Source organism: Salvelinus fontinalis, chromosome 32 (assembly GCF_029448725.1).
Source record: "Salvelinus fontinalis isolate EN_2023a chromosome 32, ASM2944872v1, whole genome shotgun sequence".
Classification (NCBI taxonomy): domain Eukaryota; kingdom Metazoa; phylum Chordata; class Actinopteri; order Salmoniformes; family Salmonidae; genus Salvelinus; species Salvelinus fontinalis.
The window spans coordinates 36030938-36051228 of NC_074696.1; the positions used below are offsets into that span (position 1 = coordinate 36030938).

Below are 20291 nucleotides of genomic sequence, written 5' to 3' on the forward strand. Positions count from 1 at the left end.
ATTGGGATACAGTGAAATAATTTGTCTGTAAACAATTGTTGGAAAAATTACTTGTCATGCACAAAGTAGATGTCCTATTCGACTTGCCAAAACTATAGTTTGTTAACTTCTTGCCGCACGGATCCCTTTTACGGGATCATTTTCGTAAACAACCGCTGAATTACAGAGCGCCAAATTCAAAAATAATACTATAAATATTTATAATCATGGAATCACAAGTGAAATATACCAAAACACAGCTTAGCTTGTTGTTAATCCACCTATCGTGATTTTGAAAATATGTTTTACAGCGAAAGCAATCCAAGCGTTTGTGAGTGTATCAATCACTGCTAGATCAGCTAGCCTTAAATTAGCTTGGTCACGAAAGTCAGAAAAGCAATAAAATGAATCGCTTACCTTTGATAATGTTTGGATGTTTGCACTCACGAGACTCCCAGTTACACAATAAATGTTCTTTTTGTTCGATAAAGATTAGTTTTATAACCAAAAACCGCCATTTGGTTTGCGCGTTATGTTCAGAAAACCACAAGCTCGTTCTGGTACTGAAGGGCAGACGAAAATTCCAAAAAGTATTCATAATGTTCGTGGAGACATGTCAAAGGTTTTTTATAATCAACCCTCAGGTTGTTTTTAACATACATAATCAATCATATTTCAACCGGATGGAAAACTGTTCAATACTACAGAGAAAGAAAATGTCGAGCCACATCTCTCCTGCGCAGGAACTAATCAAAGGACACCTGACGCGTTTTGATAAATCTCGCTCATTTTTCAAAATAAAAGCTTGAAACTATGTCTAAAGCCTAAAGTTCCTCAGGTTTTCGCCTGCAAAATCAGTTCTGTTATACACACAGACAATATTTTGACAGTTTTGGATACTTTAGAGTGTTTTCTATCCTAATATGTCAATTATATGCATATTCTAATATCTGAGCCTGAGAAATAGTCAGTTTACCTTGGGAACGTTATTTTTCCAAACATAAAAATTCTGCCCCCTAGCTGAAAGAAGTTAACAATAAATTTGTGGAGGGGTTGAAAAATGAGTTTTAATGACTCCAACCTAAGTGTATGTAAATTTCCGACTTGATTTTACATACATGGTACTTTTATATAAAGCAGTCACATAACAAATATCACCAAACATAAGCTCTTTAATCCCAACCCTCAGCCACTGTCAGACCATCCCACCTATCACCATAGACCACCCTCGTTTGGGTTCCATGTGCCATATATTTTTCAATTTGTGCTGTGATGTTTGAACCTTTCTAATCGTATATTATCCACAGATTGTGAGCTGAAGATGAAAACCTTTCCAACGAGTATTATTATATTATTTATTGACTGACAGCCCTACCTCTTCTCACACCATAAACTTTTATCTCTCCTCTTCTTCTCTTGTCCCACCAGCTTTTCAATCTATCTCCAAATTTATCCCACAATTTCCTAATTTCTTCCACTCTATTCTATTGCCCTGTTATTGGTTCTATCCACACAGATTCATAACACTATTTTTATTGCATTACCTGGGAGGAACATAAAGCCAGGTCTTTATAGTGTTTTGCTTTTAGCATTGCTATAGGCCTGCATTTGGTAAGAGATGATAGTTTGTCCAATTCGGCAGCAACGGGTCTCTGCTCAGTGTAAAGTCATGTCAGAGTATATAAATACCATGAAGCAATTGCCTCCTGTAGAAATTAAGGATCTGTGAAATGCTGCTCCGTCGTCATCGTCGGGGGATTTCGGTTGACGCCTAGTGTTGTAGCTCAGCGGTAATCTCCGCATGCCTGTGTAGACTCCCCATGATCCTCCCTGCTGCATGCGATGAAAACATTTCTGCAAATCTATCGGAAGGCTCCTTTCACAGTTTGCCACTCACTAGCTAGCTTTGACCTAATGTCGCGATCCACAAACCCAGCATACTCTCCCCAAATGACTTAATTAACCTTTTCACGTGTGAGTTTCAAATATCTCTAACGGTCGCCCCAGCGTGAGTATTTTTTTATGCGCTTGATGTTAAGAATGCACTCACTGTTCCAAAACCAAGGTATGCTGCCTGCAAAATGATCTATAGGCTATGTTACAACTTGTCAGTTTCAAATTATTTTCTAACAAGTTTTATTTTTGAACAACAGTTTGAGGTGTGTTCCGCCTCATTAATTCTCACAGAAGTAGCCTATTTAACTATTGCGGACAATTTATGTTTGAGGCTTCACTGAGCTGTCTTCGACGAGAGCCCAAGCACTTCCCAAGTGTTTCCCCAGATCAAGTACGCAGACATTTGGGCATCTCCAGTCAGAACATAACTTGCACAAACTTTTTACCCCTGGCACATTTTCCGGCTGATGCCTTCTTGTTGTTTTCCTTGCTAATAATAACTTTGGACACTAGTGTGTTCCTATCAAAGTAAGTACCTTATTATGTTATCATTATAGTTTCTGTATATCGTGTTGTTGTTTTGACTGTAGCACACCGTAAGTATGTATGGAGCATACTGTAGTTACTGTTTCAGTCACATGTTTTCAAGTACTGCTGACGAGTCATGCATTCTGATTCTTGCATAGATTGTAATGGACAGATATGATGTGTGTAAAATACTTTTTGGAAGGTTGTACTGACTCATGATGAGCCAATGCTAAGCAAAATGGCAGCTATTTGTGGCGCCATGTTTGTTGACATCATACAATGCATTCTGGTTGTCGTCTGTCAGACCAAAGATGTTATAACAAAATTAGGTAAAGGGGATGGTTCACCCGACTGACTTAGAATGTAACTATCGTTACTCAGGGTTGCCAGTTTAGACACCCCTTTCCAGGTGTTTTATTTTTATTTAACTAATAAACTTCTCCTGTGTTTGCCACCCATTTATTGATAAATCCCCCGTCATATTAATATTTACTGCATCATATACCCCCATGATAACTTCCCCCATTTCTACCCCCTATGGACTTGAAATCCCCAACAAACCCCCTTAAAATTGTTTCACCCAAATCTGGCAACCCTGTTTAGCTTTCACTCTACGGTTAGACTAGGCAATAGGCTTGTATTTGGGGTGATGATCTGTGAGGTGACAACAGTTTATTTGCTTTGTGATTTGTCCAACTGTAAACGACTTGTCAAGTCATGTGCTCTGGTTCTGGTATACACTGTAACAAGTACATTGAAGATTTGTAATATGGTGAAAAGTGGCCAAACTAACTATTTTCTGGGCAATAGGCGCAACCAACTTTGACTTTGCCATTCACTATAAGATACAAATAAACATTCTGGGTTTAGGGAGTTTTTGCTTGCATTAACAAACATGGCTGCCATCATAAAGCATTTAGCTGCTGTTAGCTTAGCTGACACACACTTATTTTCTAAACAATATTAAATTTCTCCCTTGAGCTCATAAGAGCTGTGGTACATTGTAAACAAGTCTAGCTGTTAGGTCGCCAATGTTTTTTTTGTCGGCGCAGCCTGTTATTTAGACTGGTTTATGAAATTAGTTTGGCTGTGGATGTTCCGTGTGATGCTTAGATGATGACGTTTGCATTTATCTTTTACAATAAAAGGTGAGATTGTGGAATAAAGTTGTGAAGACATTTCCCATCAGTACAAAACATTGTTTAGATGCTTTTCAGACAACAATGCTGTTTGTTGCATCATACAGTGCATTCGGGAAGTATTCAGAACCCTTGACTTTTTCCACATTTTGTTATGTTCCAGCCTTATTGTAAAATGGATTAAATAGTCTTCCCCCTCATCAATGTACACACAATACCCCATAATGACAAAGCAAAACAGGTTTTTAGAAATATCACATTTACATAAGTATTCAGACCCTTTACTCAGTACTTTGTTGAAGCACCTTTGGCAGCGTTTACAGCCTCAAGTCTTCTTGGGTATGACGTTAAAAGTTTGGCACACCTGTATTTGGGGAGTTTCTCCCATTCTTCTCTGCAGATCCCCTCAAGCTCTGTCAGGTTGGATGGGGAGTGTCACTGCACAGCAAGTCCGGGCTCTGGCTGGGCATTCAGAGACTACTCCCGAAGTCACTCCAGTGTTGTCTTTGCTGTGTGCTAAGGGTCGTTGACCTGTTGGAAGGTGAACCTTCACCCCAGTCTGAGGTCCTGTACGCTCTGAAGCAGGTTTTCATCAACGATCTGTCTGTACTTTGCTCCTTTCATCTTTAGCTCAATCCTGACTAGTCTCCCAGTATGCCACCACCATGCTTCACCATAGGAATGGTGCGAGGTTTCCTCCAGATGTGAGGCTTGGCATTCAGGCCAAAGAGTTCAGTCTTGGTTTCATCAGACCAATAATCTTGTTTCTCCTGGTCTGAGTCCTTTAGGTGCCTTTTGGCAAACTCCAAGTGGGCTGTTATGTGCCTTTTTACAGAGGAGTGGCTTCCGCCTGGCCACTCTACCATAAAGGCCTGATTTGACGAAGTGCTGCAGAGATGGCTGTCCTTCTGGAAGGTTCTCCCATCTCCACAGAGGAAGTCTGGAGCTCTTTCAGAGCTCAGATCAGGTCCTTGGTCACCTCCCTGACCAAGCCCTTCTCCCCCGATTGCTCAGTTTGGCCGGGCGGACAGCTCTAGGAAGAATCTTGGTGCTTCCAACCTTCTTCCGTTTAAGAATGATGGAGGCCACTAAGTTCTTGGGGACCTTCAATGCTGCAGACATTTTTTGGTAGCCTTCCCCAGATCTGTGCCTCGACACAATCCTGTCTGAGTTCTACAGATAATTCCTTCAACTTCATGGCTCGGTATTTGCTCTGACATGCACTGTCAACTGTGAGCCCTTATATAGACATGCGTGTGCCTTTCCAAATCATGTCCAATCAATTTACTCCAATCAAGTTGTAGAAACATCTCAAGGATGATCAATGGAAACAGGATTCACCCAAGCTCAATTTTGAGTCTCATAGCAAAGGGTCTGAATATTATGTAAATAACGTATTTCTAAAAACCTGTTTTCGCTTTGTCATTATGGGATATTGTGTGTAGATTGATATTTAATCCATTTTAGAAGAAGGATGTAACATAACAAAATGTGGAAAAAGTCAAGGGGTCTGAATACTTTCTGAATGCACTTTACGTTCTGTTTCTACTGTTCGAATCACATATTTGCGATGGTACGCTGCAGGGACTACTCAACAATGACCACAAATATGTGATGGTACACGTCAAAGGGTTAATTGTCAACACATCCCCTCCATACAAGGTAGGCCATCATTGTAAAAAATAATTTGTTTATTAACTGACTTGCCTAGTTAAATAAAGGTTAAATATGTATTTTTTAATTTATTTTTTAAATACCAGCTTATTTGCTTTGCTCCTTTTAAAAACCGGCCGACTTTTAAAGCCGGGGACAGGTTTAAATTATAAATAAGGTTCAAAGGGGCTTGGGGGTGCTTGTGCCAAATGATCTCTACTCTTATTCACTTAATGATTGTGTATCTCTTTCCTGCTTCATTGATTAGCTGTTGGCAAATAAAATGGCTGAAGAGTCCTTTCTGCGACTGGCCTGCTTCAAAGGGAGATCGGGGGTAGCTAAATCAGTTTTACGGTTGATGGTGTCTGCTGATATGCAGCACAGAGACTGTTTTATGAGCTTTATTGGTGAGACGTGGAGATAACACAAGTCATTGCATGGAGGAAGGCCTATTCTGTAGGGGGAGTTTTGCAGATGCAGGCTTGCCAGTTTTTATCAACTTCTTGCTTCTTTCGTGCCCTCTTTTTTTTCCTCTTTCTTGCTCCTACTCTGTTTTTTTGTTGCCTCATTGCTTGTTTGCTCACTTGCTTGTTTGAAGTCGAAGTGCAGGTGCTGACAAACACAACATTCAAAACTCCTTAGCACAAGCGTTCCAGGAATGTGAAAGTAGAAGCAAGCAAAGTGGGGTGAAGAGGCGTGAGGGGGAATAAAACATTTTTTTTTTAATCCTGCAGAATTCCTTAGTGTTCCGAAAGAGGGGAGGAGGAGGAGGAGGAGGAGGAAAGAGAGTTAACAAGCAAGGGGAAGGAAGAGAGAGAAAGTGAGAGAGAGGGAGGGAGGGAGGGAGCGGGGGAGGGGAGGAGCCGCACTGAGGAAAGATTGAGAGGCCACGGACGCTCAAGATCTTTAACTTTGTCCCAGTCTGATGAGGATTGAGAAAAGTCCAAAAAAGGAGAAGAAAGAGCTCTCCAAAATGTACAGCTGCAAGCTGTCTCTTCCAAGCACTTGAAACGTTGCAGAAACAACGCCTTTTTGCAACACATGGAGCTTAGTGGAAAAGATGGTCTCTGTAAGTGTTCCAAGGCCTCTCTATGGCAATTAATGGAACAATAATTACAGTAGCGCGGTTAGACAACAGAGAAATTTGACTTTGTCAGAATACACACACCAGATGATTTGGTGTGGTTAAATTGCCAGCTGATGCCATTAAAAAAATATATTCTGTAATCAGGTTGAGAGATGAAATGAGGCAAAAAATGGAAGGAGCCAGAGATTGGATTTCTGCACTTCAGAGCTGTTCAGTGAGTTTCATATTCATTCATTGCTCCCCTATCTCCTTAATCCCTACCAGCATGTGTTGCACATGACTCCCATTATTCTTAAAGTCCTCAATTACCTCTTGTGTACAAATAGTTTACACCAGGACCTAGCTTAGATGTTTAATTCACTGATCCACATTCAGTCTATCTGGCTTTGGCCAACAATGGCGTCACCAGTAAGAGATGGAACGGCAGTTGACAGCGTGGCGACTGGAAGGAGGACAGGAAGCAGGTGACAAAGATGGAGTGTTCCATGTCCTCTTCTCGCTCTCTCTCTTCGCTCTCGCTCATCCTCCACCCTTTCTCTCTCTAACTCATGCTGGACCAGAACCAAACATCTGGTTTGTGTCTTAGGACTTGGTTTATGCGGAGAGAGGGGTTTGACTGGTGTTCGGGCTTAGGTTTGGAAAAGGGGTTATGTTTAAACCTGGGAGTGTGTGAAGGGGACAGAGGGTCAGGGGGTGCAGAGAGGTTGCAATGAGGTTGAAGCACTGCCTGTACCCAAACCTCGCCTCCTAAGAGGGAGAGCGCTGATGGAGGAAGATAACTTGCTATGTTGCTAACTCTGGATTATAAGGATTGTAAACATAATTGCCTCTCTTAAACCTGAAGCAGCTTGTAGGTCTCAAAGAGCAATAGTGCATTTTATCTGGCTGGAGCTATATTGAGCCGTTTTAAGTGTGTGTGTGTGATTCACTTTGTTTGTTTTTGTCCTTCCTAAAACGGTGCATCCAGAATAAACTCTCACCTTTTACTAAAATGTTGCCCTCTGACCAAAAGTCTTTGCATGTCTTTGCATGTGGCACCTTTAATAAAATTGCTCGTCTTTAAAATTGTACTTAGGGTGCATCCAGGAAATCATTTGAACAAGGAGAAATACCTCACACCCACATCACAAGGGGCAGTAAAAGGCCATAAAAACAAACTACCCTTGGGAATAGGGAAATGCAACAGGCAATCAAACTTTAAATCAAATCAAATTTTATTAGTCACATGCACATGCGCCGAATACAACAGGTGTAGACCTTACAGTGAAATGTTTACTTACGAGCCCCTACTCAACAATGCAGTAAAAAAAATACAGATAAGAATAAGAGATAAAAATAACGACTTTACTCGTTAGGTGACTGCCCTTTGAAGTGTCAAGGTAGGTATGGGAGTTACAATGTGGGGTTTAGCCACATCTGCCATTGTCACGTTTCATTTGTTTACGTCAAAAGGTCTTGATGGAAAATATAAAAATATAAACTCAACATGTAAAGTCTTGATCCCATCTTTTATTTGAGATCATGAAACATCACAGACATTTTCCATATGCACTAAAAGCTTATTTCTCTCAAATTTTGTGCACAAATTTGTTTACATCCCTGTTAGTGAGCATTTCTCCTTTACCAAGATAATCCATCCACCTGACTGGTGTGGGATATCAAGAAGCTGATTAAACAGCATGGTCATTGCAGAGGTGCATCTTGTGCTGGGGACAATAAAAGGCAACTCTAAAATGTGCAGTTTTGTCAAACAACACAATGCCACAGATGTCTCAAGTTTTGAGGGCGTGTGCAATTGACATGCTGACTGTAGGAATGTCCACCCGAGCTGTTGCCAGAGAATTTTATGTTAATTTCTCTACCATAAGCTGCCTCCAATGTCATTTTAGAGAATTTGGCAGTACGTCCAACCGGCCTCACAACCGCAGACCTCGTGTAACCACGCCAGCCCACATCCGGCTTCTTCACCTGCGGGATTGTCTGAGACCAGCCACCCGGAGAGCTGATGAAAATGTCGGTTTACACAACCAAAGAATTTCTGTGCAAACTGTCAGAAACCGTATCAGGGAAGCTCATCTGCGTGCTCGTCGTCTTCAACGGGGTCTTGACCTGACTGCAATTCAGCCTTGTAACCGACTTCAGTGTGCAAATACTCACCTTCGATGGCCCCTGGCACGCTGGAGAGGTGTGCTCTTAACGGATGAATCCGGGTTTCAACTGTACCAGGCAGATGACTCCCGAGTGGCGCATCGGTCTATGGCACTGCATCTCACTGTGCAATAGGCATCACTACAGTCCCTGGTTAGATTCCAGGCTGTATCACATCCGGCCGTGATTGGGAGTCCCATAGTGCGTTGCACAATTGGTCCAGCGTCATCCGGGTTTGGCCGGGGTAGGCCGTCATTGTAAATATGAGTTTGTTCTTAACTGACTTGTCTAGATAAATAAAGGTTAAATAAAAAAAGTAAAAAAATGTTTATGGCAGACAGCATGGGTGTTGTGTGGGCGAGCGGTTTGCTGATGTCAATGTTGTGAACAGTGCCCCATAGTGGGGTTATGGTATGGGCAGGCATAAGCTATGGATAACGAACCCATTTTTTGATGCCAATTTTAATGCCCAGAGATACAGTGATGAAATCCTGAGGCCCATTGTCGTGCCATTCATCCACCACCACCACCTCATGGTTCAGCATGATAATGACGGTCCCATGTTGCAAGGATCAGTACACAATTCCTGGAAGCTGAAAATGTCCCAGTTTTTCTATGGCCTGCATTCTCACCAAACATGTCACCCATTGAGCATGTTTAGGATGTGCTGAATTGACGTGTACTGTACGACACAGTATGTTCCAGTTCCCGCCAATATCCAGCAACTTCACACAGCCATTAAAGAGTGGGACAACATTCCACAGGCCACGGTCAACAGCCTGTTTAACTCTATGCAAAGGAGATGTGTCTCACTGCATGACGCAAATGGTGGTCACACCAGATGCTGACTGGTTTTCTGATCCACACCCCTACTTTTTTAAGGTATCTGTGACCAACAGATGCATATCTGTATTCCCATTTTGTGAAATCCATAGATTAGGGTCTAATAAATGTTTTTTAATTGACTGATTTTCTTATATGAACTGTAACTTAGTAAAATCTTTGAAATTGTTGTATGTTGCGTTTTATATTTTTGTTCATTGTATTAGCCTATTGAATTGCAACAGAATACACTTTGAAAAATAATTTGTTGTCGAAGTAGACCTAAATCCACTCCGCTAAGAAAGTGGTTCCAGTCACGCAACCTATCATTTTGCCTGGCTGTAGTGGAAACGGTGGTCCAAATCATGTCTCCATCCTTCCATTCACGGAGAGTAATGTTCGTAATTAACAGTTAGCACTAATGTCTTCGTCTTTCCATATACTCCGGCTGTTCCGAGTCACTCGGGTAGATATTGGGTTAGCAGAGCTTTCATTTCCCTGCAAGTATGAAAATCAATGTTCAACAGGCCCAGTTTCTTTAAGGCCTAGATTAACATGATAATGTCAGAGTAGCTAATCAGATTCTCGCAGTGCTCGTGCAGCTATTATCATACAAAACACACCATTAGTGGGAATGATATTCCGCCAATCCCTCACCCTTCAATTATTTTAACTAGTTTCTTGGAAAGATGTATCAGAAATGGAACAGTGCGGGGTAAGCAGAGATGGAGAGCATATGATGGACCGCCTTAAACCGCTATATGCTGTTACCCGCTGTGTTTTTCTATAACATCTATTGAGGCTGATCGCTTAAGAGCATGCGGAGTGGGTCTGGGCTCATATTTGTCTGACTCTGAAGCAGACTGAAATGAGTCTGGTTTGGCCTAATATGAACCAGAATGGACAGTACTCTAACGTGGCTTGTTCTTGTCTCATTCCTTTTTATTTAATTTATTTTTTATTTAACCTTTATTTAACTAGGCATCCTTAATCTGCACTTATCAAAAAAAAAATGGAGTCAGGGAGATGAAGCCACTTTAGACAACTATCCCATAGAGAATGCTAGCTAAATGCTATCGAGCGCATTACAAACATTTTGGTACAGTTTCTGACCTAAACTATACAAGTAGCTCAACAATGCTATTCCCAGTTTGCTGCAAGCTCAAAACAATTATTAGCTAGCCAGGCTCTTGATCCTGGAGGGGATTCCCTTCTGTTACCAAGTGAATGCATGATTTTTGAAGAAGCTAGCCACTTAGCTAGATAGCTAACTAGCTACTAAATAAGGAAACCAAATGTTTACATTTATTTTTTAACAGATTCTCTTATCCATAGCGACTTACAAGAGCAATTATGGGTAAGTGCCTCGCTCACGGGCACATCATTAGATTTTTCACCTGGTCAGCTCTGGGATTCCAACCAGAAACCTTTCAGTAACTGGCTCGCTAGGTTACCTGCCCGCCATGCACAGCATTTAACACATCTTAAACAGTTAACTTAATAGTTCTAAGATATCTGGCTGTGAATTCCATACTTTAATTTGATCGCCTAGCACATGCTGCACAACAGTGAGTGACTCACAAGACTCCGGTCTCTCGTAGTTGATTGCATGTAAACAAACACCATGTGACACGTGACTGGGGACTACCATAAGATTCATAATAATGTGACAGCTGAAATGAGGAACGCAATGTTCTTTATCTCCTAAGGCATTGTAAAAGTTGACAGCAGGTATTTACTTAAGAAGTACCTACATATATTATTATTTTTGTATTTTATTTTTTTACTTCAAATAGTATTGGCGGTATTGAAAAACCATGTCGTGGCTTTTTCCAAATACCCCGGTATACGGTATATACAATATACCGCCCAAGTTACTAATAAAATACATCGTAAAATGGAAGGCATTGTTTGTCTTCTGCTTCTTAGCTAAAACAAACTCAAGACAATGCATGCACACACTCCTGTTGAAATAATATGCATTCACCTGGATTGTGAATAGACCTAGACTACATCTTTATTTACCCAGTTTATCAATAGAGATGCACCATACAAAATCAATTATTACCATTTGTAGTTTTGAAATTGGACTGGTAAAAAGTCATATTTATTGAATGATTGTATAATTGATTCATTAATGCATAGCTGGCAAAAATGATTTGGCATGGAAATGTTCAAATCGAATAACATTGAACTCAAAAGATGACCAACGATTGAACAGAGCAGTAGCTGTGTTTATCTGTCTGGATAAAGTGCCATTCTGTGACTTTGGCTAATATGCCTCCTTTTTTTCATTGTTGTATCGTGATGGTATAAAGTATCGTGATACTAAACCTGGTATCGGTCTTAGTGAAAAATCTGGTATCATGACAACACTAGTTCCTATGGGGCCCATTTCTGTCTGGAGGCTCTGTCGGGCCCATAAGTCAACTGTGTGGGTGTATCGTTGGACCAGCTGCTGATTTGCCCTGACGTCTCTCTCGCTCTCTCCTTTTCTACCACTCTCTCTCTGCTTCTCTCGCTCCCTCTCTCTCTCACACACTATCTTAGGGTACACCTAGGTCAACTCTTGTCTAGGCGAGAGGAGGTTGGCATGTTGAAAATCTGAAGAGCCTCTAGATATCTCTAGTCAGGTATTAGATTGGACTGGTGGTGAGAGAGGTGGATTGTTCACATGAAGCTGCTATGCTGTTCATTATATCACAATTCTTTGGGATGGGGTAAGAAGTGTCTGTAGAAAACAAGCTGCTTTGCCCTGAAGCACTTCACAGTCCTTCAGTCAAACATGGTCAAAGCAATGCATCTCTCTCTCTTTTCTCTCTCGCTCTCGCTTAAATTCTAATTCAATATGCTTTAAATATGAATGACAAGGTCAATGTTGCCAAAGCGAAGTGATATACATAACAATTTGATGATTAGAAGCTATAATAATACATAAATATATATATATATATGGAATGAGTAGGCGTGTCCAAACTTTTGACTGGTACTGTATATATATATATGTACCAGTCAAAAGTTTGGACACACCTACTCATTCCAGTTTTTCATTATTTTTACTATTTTCTACATTGTAGAATAATAGTGAAGACATCAAAACTATGAAATAACACATATGGAATCATGTGGTAACCAAAAAAGTGTTAAACATATCAATATATTTGAGATTATTTAAAGTAGGCACCCTTTGCCTTGATGACGGCGTTGCACACTCTTGGCATTCTCTAAACCAGTTCCAACTTTATTTTAATGTTCATTAAATAATTAGCCATTTTATATTTGGCTTTGTAATCAGAATCTTCAAGTATTTAATTAAAAAGGTTTGTCAAAGACTTTCAAACCTGGTGCACAGAAATCTTGAATTTATTCTTCACTGTTCTGTTATTTTAGACTGTAATCCCACCCATTGTTGAACATGCTTTTTTGGCAAACATCTGACTAGTCCTAGAGTGTTATGAGTAGGCAATTTGGTCACAACACAGATCTGAAATGCTCTTAAACCCCGGACCTGCTTGGCTGACCTCCTGCCCAGTCTGCCCACAGCAAAACATGCTTTGGTCTTATAGCGAGGGAGGAGTGGTCGGGTTTTGAGATTTAATCTCGTTTTTGGTTTTCTGTGGTGATCCGGACCACAATGGGCACACTTAGGACCCAGAACAAGGGCCGGATTCAGTTAAACTAGAAACGTCCTGCCCCAGGCTAATTCCCAATGACAGATCCTTTGTTGATGGGCAAGCTACTTTAGGAGGGAAACAAGAAACCCCCTACTGACAAGGTAACAAGCCATGACAGGAGAAATGGTTTCTTTGGAAAAGGGTTTAAATTGACCCAGGAACAGATTTAAGGGGAAAAACAAGGATTTTGGGGTAGTGGAAGTAGGTTTCCTAAAGTCATGACAATAGCTAATTTCTCCTGCTAAAGGTTTGCTGTGTCTCCCCTTAACCTCTAAAACTGGGGGAGAGTTGAGGTTCGTTCAACTGTTAGCACCGAACACAAAGGCATGGTTTTGATAAATCTCAGCTGAGCTCAAAGGCTCTGGTTTGTGTCTTGGGGCACAGGTTGCCAAGCTCTACTGTTCAGAGATTACACGTTCAGCGTTCAGCTGCCCGCACCCTTCTCCTCAGTACAATTTCTTTTAATCATCTCTCTCTGTACTCTACCACTTTAGTTATTCCGGCTGTGGTGTTTTCTGATTGCAGAGGATGTATTTTGGCCTCCACAATTTCCCAGCAGCTTTCCATTTTAGATCGCATACCAACCAATGGGCTCATTTTCAAAGGCCTGACGTATAGACCCCCTACTAGTGGCACTTATCTGAAGCATGGCTCCACCCTGAACAATGATGACACTATCAGTGTCACCCAAATGTGTTCAGAATGCCCTTTTCCAACATTTCCTCTTTGTAGAAAGAGACCATGACATATTGGCTGGCTTCAACTCTTAACAACCGTGGGTTGGGGCCAACCGCCTGATATCCGAGTCTGGCTGGGGTGCCCTGCTCAGAGAATGATTTCCCCTTGCGCTCAGTAAGCATGTTGTGTTGAGCTGCATTCGAGGGAGAGAAAAAAAACTCCCCAAGCAGCTGTGCTGAAAGCCTGTGCTAAACACAATCAGGAAGTCGACGGGGGAGGCAGCGTGTTTTTGGCAGGGCGAAGGCAAACGCCACGGCACATTTGAAAGACCCTCTGGAAACTTCAAACGTGGGCGGCCCTGCCCCCCTGACACCAGATGGCAGTTAGCTGCATTTCACTTGGCCCGGGCCGTGCATGGAAATAGGCCTCTGTCTTTGTGTGTATTGTTAATTAGCGGCGGTTTAGCCAGGAAAAGTGGCCCATGCTGTATAAAACAGATCTGGTTCACTTTGGAAAGACATAGTCGGTTGGATTCCAGCACAAATGTATCTGATCCAAAAGATACACTGACCTGCCGATTGCCCCAATTCCCCCTCATTCTCTTCAGAAGATGAAGACGTTCTGCCTTTTTGGCTGATATGTAGCTGTGCTCCTGGGGGGACTACTCTCAATAGAGGAACTAGTGGTCTGCGGGTCAGCTGTTTGTGCATCCGCACCCGCCTGCAATTGCTAATAACCCATCCGCAACCTCCTGACTGTATGTGATAAAGTGGGAATCTGAGGCCCGTACCCAACCTACAAATACAGGAAATGCGCTATAGGCTACAGTCAGACTGCAGAATTTTTTGTTGTTGCCTGATTTAGATCTGTTTTTGCTTATAATTTCGGACAGTTTGGTAAGGATATTAGTCAACTTCTTTATAATTAAATGCATGTAGCTTCTCTTTTGTCATTATATGTTTCCCTAGAAGACGATTTAAAATTATTATTTTTAACAGAATAATGTAATAGACCGATAGAATGAATGCTTCAATCTATAGTAGTTGACATCGGTAAAATTTTCTATGTCATCTTTCACGGAGCAAAGACGTTTAGGGACTGGGGAGAAAATACAATAAAAAAACGGGAAAGATTTGCTGTGCAAATTGTCAAAATTACATCAGGTTGACCGGTTGTATAGAAAAAGAAAGCTGCGAAAACAACCCAAGGTGTTTCTGATAAGATTTCAGTTCGGCTTCGATGCATATTTTATGTGGTTGAAATACTGTCAGCTTTTATGATAAAGACAGCACCTTTGAGCATTGCATTCTCTCAAGATGCAGAAAGAAAGAAATCATATTTCCCCAGTCCTGTCCTTGTCCAAGTTTTACCTACATTTGGTGTATAATTTTACTGCAAGAAATGCTTAATTCTGTAGGAGTTATTTTTTAAAGCTATGTGAGGGGTTATAAACCTACAGTCAGTGCCCAGATTTCAGTTTCCATTGGACCCATCTAAATAGTAGGTTACAGTTCCCATGACGTGTCATAGGCCTATAGTATTTGAAGTCTCATCTTGTGACTGTCAAATTTGTATAGCGCCTCACAATCATCACACATATCACACACGATTCGCTGTGTGGGCTATTTGGTGCACGTAGAGTTAAGCCCTAAATTTTAGGTTCATGTACTAATACCAGATAGCCTAAAATAATGAAAGAAAAACCTTAATGTAGCCTATATAAATGACACAATAATTATAAATTGATCGATTTAAAAAAAAAAAGGTATTGTTTCTCTTTCTTCAACCCGCCCGCCCACCACCCTTCCCGCCCTTCAGCAACACAATATTTAATGACCCTAAACGCGTCCGCCCCAGGGATTATGGGTTATGAGTCAACCCGCACATCACTAATAGGAACTCATTCACCTACATCTTTGCAACTGACCTAATGCAATCCATGAAGGGCCGAACTGACGGGAAAAAAACAAAACAGGGAGTCCATTCAGGGGCAGAATTTCCCACTTCTGAGCTCAGTGTTTACCTGGACTATGGTTCCTAAAGGCGTCTGGCTTTTTAGTAGGACGATGGTAAAAGTGACCGCTGCTGGGCTGGTATATAAACAACCTTGGAGGAATCTGACTCCGCTACAACAAGGCTACTGAAAACCTCTTAATGAGTTAGGATAAGGATACATGTGGAGTGGCATGCTTGGCATGCTCAAGCACTCTCTAATGCTCACTCTGTTTTCTTTACTTTTGTTCCTCACAGGTAATCAGTCAGTTGGGAGGAAGAATTCAGCCCATACCTCTTAAATTCAGAACCATTCAGAATCCTGTCCTGTCCTCTGATTTGGGATTCCTACTGGATGTTCACTCTGTACCGATTGGCTCATCGAATCCCGCCACCGTTGTTGGACGATTCAGAAGCTGAGGTAAGTCATTCTTTGTCCTTGAAGGAATAGAGAATGACAGCGAGAATGCTAATGTGACATAGTGAAGGAAATCTGAGGAGATGCTGAAAAAATAGGCCTACTAGTGGAGACTTGAGGCTTAGTGTACTTTTAGTCCTCTGTGGGGTTTCTTTGTACAAATGTGCCCTGTGGCAGCCAGATTAATCGGTCCAAGTACGAAGCTGGCCTATTTGTTTGATGCGGCCACCCAATAACTTGTGTTTTGATAAAAATGTTTGTCTCAACAAGCCTCTTTTCTCCTGTAATTGGGTTGAACTTGTGCTGCATCTCTGAGGTTGCCTCAGGATGCAACGAGGATCCCATGGGAAAGGCTCTGACCTGTTTTGAGTGAGAGCATTGGAACACATCCAGCAACATTTGTTGGTTAAGCAAGGGACCCTTATCTAGGGCATCGGATTTCGGATTTAAAAAAAATTGCACATTTTTGTTTTTCTGCTGTCGGGCCATTTTCCTGATGTGAACCGTGTTAGCCATGTGAAGTGCCTCTCAGGTGCAGAGTGTGGTCACATCAAGTCAAGCAACAATTCCCATATTGCAACCATAAACTGTTCCAAATCTGTTACGGGTCGTTCATTTTCAATACCTTTGACCGCACCCCATTAGATTTGAACAAAACCTTCCGTACGTTTGCCCATGGTGGAAGTGGTCAGACAGTTACTTTTGGACCTGAATGCCAAAACATTTAGGAGATAGAGGTACTCAAAGTTGAGCCATTTAGCATACCCTACCCAACCATGAGACATCCATGTCTTCGTCACTGGAAAATATAAATGGTTGAGTAGGGCTGGTATTGGTATTGATGCATGGATCGGTTTGGGTTTTTACTTTACCTTCTTTAACAGTATTTGAGTGTTTGGTTTGTTAAATGTGATAGGCTGTGTTTAACGTCCATTTTTATAATTTACTTCGCTACTTGAGTCATCTCCCTCCGCTTTCTCTCTCCATGCCGCTTTCAACAGACCTAGCCCCGCCCCCTTTCACTCAAGGAGCGCATTTGTCTTTCCTCTACCATGAGACACTTGCGTTCAGTCTGCATGGTCAATGCAGCACATGCAACAATATTGATGACAACGATGCTGTTTTTCTCTTCGCTTCTTATTATAAATCCACTTGCGTTCTATAATTACACTGTTAGTTTGTTTCTTACATCTGCAAACAGCCGTTTTTTATTTTCTTACCAAGTTGGGCCTAAATCGTGTTAGTAATAGTAATCACTAGTTAATTGGCTAGCTAATAAATGTACTGAATCAGTGCAAACATAATTAGCTATACCGCTTCATAACACCAGTGATGGTGTAGACCTAAATCAGCATGTCGTTTGTGCAACAGTATCTTCAGAATCAAAGAGGAATACATGAAGCATGAATATGAAAGCTACATGAAGTAGCTAAGAGAAAACATTCGATGTACCCAAAGATTATAGGGTCCCCTAGGAAACACTTATCAACACTTTGGTTCCTACCCTGTCACAATAACTCTTCCCTGGCATTTTAATTCATTATCATGTCAAACAGCTGTATAGCTAATTATGTTTGCTCTGATTCAGTACATTTATTAGCTAGCCAATTAACTAGCGATTAGTATTACTAACACGATTTAGGCCCAACTTGCTAAGAAAATAAAAACTAGCTGTGCCCGCTATTAAATTCGAACTATAGAATTAGAATAATCATTCTATATGACTCCAACAGTTCACCCAATTGTTTTGCTAGACATGGATGTCTCAAGGTAGGATAGGGTGTGCGAAATGGCTCAACTTTGAGCACCTCTATCTCCTAAATGTTTTGGCATTCAGATCCAAAAAGTTACTTTCTGACTACTTCTATCATTGGCAAATATTTATAGAAGCTTTCATTTAAATCAAAAGGAGTGCGGTTAAAAAGTGATTGAAATCAAATGGAACGTCCCTTACTGCAAACCTTTTTGGTTAAATTCAGATTATTCCGAATGTACGACTTGTAGAATATAGGCCTAATTGCTGTACAATTTATGATAATGGTTAAATAACATAGGAACCAAAGTGTCAGGGATCCTTTTTAACGGATTCCTTTGAATCTAACTTGCCTAACTAGATGTCTTTTAGACCCATTATTTGTGCCGTTTTGTAGATGTTCTCTTTTCTAGCAGCTCCACAGGTAACGCGCCATTTCCTAATTTCCTCTCACAGATGAAAGGGCTGAAGCATTGTGGCTTTATGCTGTGGAGCCATTATCGTCTGGAACCATTACTGTCAATCGCTGCTGCCTATTTTACAGTTATTAGCACAAAATGTTCATCTCTCCATGTGCATTACTTTCCTAATGGGATTTGGATGACTGCACACTTCAGGATGTCCTAGAATTTATTCTGTGAATTTCAGGTTTACCTCAGATACTCTACATCATTTTAGCGACAACTCAGGACAAAACAAAATAGTCTGATATTTTACATTTCAGGTAAAAGTATTCATAAAATTGAATACATGAAATTGAATACATTGCAGGCATTAAGTGCCATATCTATTGGCCTGTAGGTCAATATCGTGCTAGCCTTTGTGCTTCAGATGCATTTTTATAGGGAAAGGCATACATACCTAAGAACATGCTGCTGATATCACAGCTTAGAGACTGACAGAGGAAGGTGGTGATTGGGGGACCAATAACTATCTGTATAGACAAATGGATGGACAACGCCATCGATCACGTGACACCATTCATTCCTGCATGAAAACTCAACGGCGCATTGCAGCCAAATGAAGTCGAGTTTGTGGTACCATGATTGTCTTGAGATTTTTTTTTATTTACAGGAAAGATTGACCACAAAGATTGCCAGATTGCCATTCCATTCACTATAATGGGGATCCTGTTATCTGCTAACAATGCCTGCGGTACCGTGGTCGGTCTTGAACTGCCGTGGCTTCAATGAGAGAGGAAGTCATCCTCCCCTGGGGGGACAGTTCAAATCCATTGACCTTTGACCTCCTGTCGCTAATTTCTTCTCTCCTTCTGCTCAGCGCCTAGCTCTCGTAACGGACAAGCAGGGAGTGGTGGGTTAAGGGGGATACGCTTTGTTGATATTTTCAGACTAGTCATATCCATCAAAAATGTGGGGGTGAAAAGCTAGCCCTGCCCGCTGTGAGCTAATCTGATTTAGCGGGGTCGAGGGAAGAAGGGGCGAGTGGGAGAGGGGAGATTTGGGAGAGGGGAGGCGCAGAGGGAGAGGCATCAGCTGCATAATTGGGGTGAGATGATGCACACAGGGAAACGGAGACGAACGCTGCTAAGCTTTTTGAACTCCAGTCAGGGGTAGATAGGCCTAATACGCCTCAGTTAGACGGCCATTTTGACCATTACTCAGTGGAGATAGAAGAAACCATTAACCTCACTACAGAACTGAGATGTGTTGTTGCTTGTGATTCTTCAAATGTCAGTCAACTTGTGTCAGTCCACAACTCTTTAATTTGGCTTTTTGCGCATTAAGTGCATCCTTGTTATTTATTTTCCAAGACTTTTGAAGGGTCCATTGAGTGACAAGTTGATAAGATATAGCTCACTCACAAATTAGTATTTGTGCTGGAAATGCAACAAATAATCCTTCTGTGTTGTTTCTCTCAGAAATGACTGTTGGGTTGAAAGTATCATTTAGGCAATGTCGGGGAGAGCCTGGTGTCCATGGCAACAAGCCTCCTACCATGTCATGTGACCTCTCACCTGTGTGAGAAGGGGCTTTGGGGAATTGTGAACCACAGGTTGGGGAGTCAGAGAGGACATTACACTTATTATAATGTTGCATGGGTTTAACCGCAAGTAGTCAAGTTGTTTCCGGTGTGCCTTCTCATACTTCCATATCAATCTACCATTCCTATTTGGTAAAAGCATGTATTATCAGGGGAAGCCATCAACCGCCCATTGTCTCCATGTTGTTTTCTCCAAACCTTTTGAAAGCACATGGTGGGTAAAGGCCTGATCTAAAAGTCTTTAATGGTGGAAGTCGGGTAGAGGAGGGGGTTAAGCTGACTGGTCGGGCTCCCTGGGCGGGGCTTGACTTGGGGAAGGGGGAGATAGAAGCTTGAGCTGCTCAGTCCAGTTGTCAGGTCTACTTCTGTCTGTGGATTAAACCGGATCAGATCAGTGCCCCCCTGTAAAGTGCTCTAAGCCCCGCCTCCTTGAGCCCAGAACGACAGATGGACTGTTGCCATGTGAAGGTATTTCCCCTCATTTAAACAGGCACTGTCAAGTTGTGGTGGCATAGACAAT

The 20291-nt window shown here is 41.6% G+C and overlaps 1 protein-coding gene across 3 annotated transcripts in view; it reads left to right on the top strand.

Annotated features, from left to right (window-relative positions):
- Positions 1-20291, top strand: part of LOC129831192 (semaphorin-6D-like) — a 126883-nt gene that overhangs the window by 7404 nt on the left and 99188 nt on the right. For all 3 annotated transcript variants that reach the window (XM_055894302.1, XM_055894301.1, XM_055894303.1), the window contains one exon: positions 15855-16017. The gene's annotated coding sequence lies outside the window, so the exon portion shown is untranslated. The remainder of the gene's footprint in view (positions 1-15854; positions 16018-20291) is intronic.